This window comes from Salvia hispanica, chromosome 1, assembly GCF_023119035.1.
Source record: "Salvia hispanica cultivar TCC Black 2014 chromosome 1, UniMelb_Shisp_WGS_1.0, whole genome shotgun sequence".
Taxonomy (NCBI): Eukaryota; Viridiplantae; Streptophyta; class Magnoliopsida; order Lamiales; family Lamiaceae; genus Salvia; species Salvia hispanica.
In genome coordinates, this window is record NC_062965.1 from 11,846,858 (window position 1) to 11,850,988 (window position 4,131).

Below are 4,131 nucleotides of genomic sequence, written 5' to 3' on the forward strand. Positions count from 1 at the left end.
GGGAAATTTTACCAAGAATAAAGCAAGTGAAGCTCGGGAAACCTTGGGAAGGCTGATCGAGGTGAAGAAGGCCTATGATAACCCATGCGAAGCATATTGAGGAGAGGATCAACCAATGCGGTAATGGAACAAGAAGACAAGAAGATGGAAGATAGGATCGATAAACTGGAAAAAGCCTTGCTAAATGCAATTGAGAAATACAATCCGCATGCTCCAGTGGAAATTGAGAAACCCCCTGGTCAAGAGGAAAGACAACTTCAACCGTATTACAGTCAGCCCTGCGAAGGGGAGTGTCAAGCTCAAGCACATTCGATGGGAAGTTGGAATCCGACGGAAGTTGGAACCAAGGAAGACAGAGGGATGCTCCATGGAGGACTCACCCAAACTTTAGGTAGACCGACCATGATCAAGGCCAGCCACCCCCACTTCAGCTCACGACTTACGCACATCCTCCGGGAGAGGCAGTCCAACTGGTCAGGAAAAGGTTAAGAGGGACAATTGCAGCTGGGGTACAGGAATCAGGACAATACTAATTGGGGAAATAGGAATCAGAACAATCCAGGGAGCTCCTATGTGCCACCTCATCAGAGAAATAACCAAGGGAACTACTAGAATTCCCAACCAAATCATCAAGGGAATCAAGGGTCTGGTAGCCAGTACAACAACCATCAGGGAAATCAAGGGTCTAATAACCAATATAACAATCATCAAGGTAACTATCGTCAGAATCAAGGTCAAGGACCGAATTCTGGTCAATTCAACTCCAGACCACAGAGGAGTTTGGATGACATGGTCCACGATCTAGTGAATTCACAGCAGTTCATGCAGAGTAACCTACACTCCAACAATGACGTGGTGCACAAGTTACAAGATGCTCAGTCTGAACATAAAGCCGCCATGGATATGATGGCAAAGCAACTGTCCCAGATTGCAGTCTCCTTGAATGAGATGCGAGGAAATGAAGGAAAACTTCCTGCCACCGTCAAACCGCCAGACCGAGCAAACATTAGTCAAATCACCTTGAGATCTGGGTGGGGTTATGAAGGGCCGACGTTGGAAATTGATGAGGAAGTGCCTATGCAGGCTAGTGAAGGAAAACAGAGTCAGCTGCATCAAGAGGAAAGCGCTAGACCCAGGGAAATCCTTGTTCAGGAAGACCTCCAGAAGGGAGAGTTAGGGGGATCCCTACCTCGACCAAGGGACCCATTCTTCCTAGACCCCGAACCTGAAGAAGTGAGTAAGGAAGGAAACAGGGGAGTTGATGGAACCCAGGTTGGGACTTCCACCAATGCAGTAAAGCGACCAAAGCCATTTCCATACCGCGGGGAAGCGAAGAAGAAAAAGGATGATACAGAGGATCTCATGGAGATTTTTAGCAAGTTGGAAATCAACCTGCCATTCTTGCAAGCCCTAAAAATGCCTGCTTTCAGCAAGTTCATCAAGGAGTTCATTGCAGGAAAGACCAAGCCAAATGGGAAGATTGTGATCGGGGAGAATGTGTCTGCTGTGATACAAAAGAGAAAGATGCCCTCAAAATGCACCGACCTAGGTATGTTTACATTACCCATCTCTCTAGGGGACATCAAGGTCGAGCATTGTTATGTGTGATCTAGGGGCATCAATAAATGTTTTACCGCTTTCGATCTATAAGAAATTGACTGGAGTGAGGATGGTTGCTACCAAGGTAGTGATCCAGTTAGCAGATAGAACTTGCATCTGCCCTGAAGGAGTGTTGGAAAATGTTATAGTCAAAGTGCATGATTTTCTATATCCTGCTGATTTTTATGTGATCAAGATGAATGATAATGAGTTTGCTGAGTCCAGTGGTGTACTTTTAGGGAGACCATTTTTGCGTACCGCTAAGACCATTATCGATGTCTTTGATGGAACAATTTGCTTGGATTATAACGGGGAGAAGTATACTTTTAGCATAGATGAGGGGATGAAAATGCCTTTAGATGTTGAGAATCTATATGCTATTGATGTTATTAACCCCTTGGTCCAAGAGTATCTTGAGACGGAATTGATGCAGGAACAAATCGACAACTCGGAGTTGAGTCATTCGATTGACAGAGAAGTTGTAGGATGGTGTGCAGCAATGAACACAGACAGAATTGACAGATGGGGAACTCACGGAGGCCATTATGGAATTCTGCAGAAGTCCCGAGTCAGCCAAATCTAAGGGATCGGCTCACGTGGCTAGTCTGGAAAAATCTCCTGGGTCTGGGAAGGAGGCGTTACCAGAAATTGCGAACAAAAATCCCCTGCCCCAGGAGACGAACGGAGCAAAGAAGGAACTGAAGACGCTTCCACCAGGCCTCAAGTACGCTTACTTGGAGGAAAATGAGACATCTCCGGTAATAGTCAACAGCAACCTGATCGAGGAGCAAGAGAAGGAGTTATTGGAAGTCATCAAAAGAAACAAGAAAGCAATCGGATGGACTCTCTCGGATTTGGTAGGAATAAGTCCGGATCTTTGTATGCACCACATTCGTTTAGAAGAAGGTGCGAAGGCTCATCGAGATGCACAACGGAAACTGAATCCAAACATGCGAGAGGAGGTCTTAAAGGAGGTGTTAAAATTGCTTGCCCTAGGGATCATCTACTCCATTCCAGATAGCGAGTGGGTCAGTCCTGTCCATATGGTACCAAAAATATCTGGAATACAGGTTGTTAAGAATGAAAAAAATGAGTTGGTACCCACCAGACTAGTGACAGGGTGGAGGATGTGCATCGACTACAGGAAGTTGAACGAAGCCACAAAGAAGGATCATTTTCCCCTACCTTTCATTCATCAGATGCTGGAAAGACTGGCTGGTAAACAATACTTTTGTTTCCTTGATGGATACAGCGGCTATTTCCAAATCTACGTTGATCCAGAGAACCAAGGGAAAACCACATTCACGTGCCCCTTTGGTACCTATGCATACCGAAGAATGCCGTTTGGATTGTGTAATGCACCGGGAACTTTCCAACGGTGTATGATGAGCATTTTCTCGGATCTGTTGGAAGTATGCATTGAGATATTCATGGAAGATTTCACCGTATATGGGAACTCATTTGATGCTTGTTTAGCCAGCCTTGATCTAGTGTTACAGAGATGCCAAGAGAAGCATTTAGTGTTGAATTTCGAGAAATGCCATTTCATGGTGACTGAAGGCATTGTCCTGGGTCACGTGGTTTCTGAGAGAGGTATTCAAGTAGACAAAGCAAAGGTGGATGTGATATCAAAATTACCATACCCTAAGAACCAAAAAGAGGTGAGAGGCTTCCTAGGTCATGCAGGGTTCTATAGGAGGTTTATCAAGGATTTCACAAAAATCGCGCAACCACTCACTCGGTTGTTACATAATGATGTGGAATTTGTCTTTGACGAAGGATGCGAAAGGGCGTTCCAGTTGCTTAAGGACAGGTTAGTATCAGCACCAATTATCAGGGCACCAGACTGGAACCATCCTTTCGAGATAATGTGTGATGCGAGTGATTTTGTTGTGGGAGCTGTCCTAGGACAGAAAATTGATGGAAAAAGCTATGTGATCTTCTATGCTTCCAAGACGCTGAATCAGGCTCAGAAAAATTATGACACCACGGAGAAGGAAATGTTGGTTGTCGTATACTCGTTTAAAAAATTCCGACCCTACCTCCTTGGGTCGAGGGCTATAGTCTTCACGGATCACGCGGCGATTAAGTACTTGCTGGCTACGAAAGAGTCTAAGCCGAGATTAATCCATTGGGTGTTACTCTTGCAGGAGTTTGATTGGGAAGTAAGAGACAAAAGAGGGACGGAGAATAGAGTAGCCGATCACTTGAAGCAGAATACATCAGGGGGAAACAGAAGAGGCCATACCCGATGCCTTCCCCGAGGAGCATTTGTACCTTTTGCTTGGAGAAATTTCCTAGACCACTTAATCTGGGAAGCCGAGTTTTGGCTCTAACCGGTCTAGGGGAATCGGATAAGGGGAAGCGCACACTGAACGCAGAACTGTGGTTTGCGATTTAGCCAACTACTTGGTCACGGGAGAGATGCCAAGTTCAGACGAAGTTTCCGGGCCCAGAGGATGAAGATTAGAAGTGAAGCTAAATATTACTTTTGGGACGACCCTTACCTGTGGAAAATGTGCTCAGATCAAG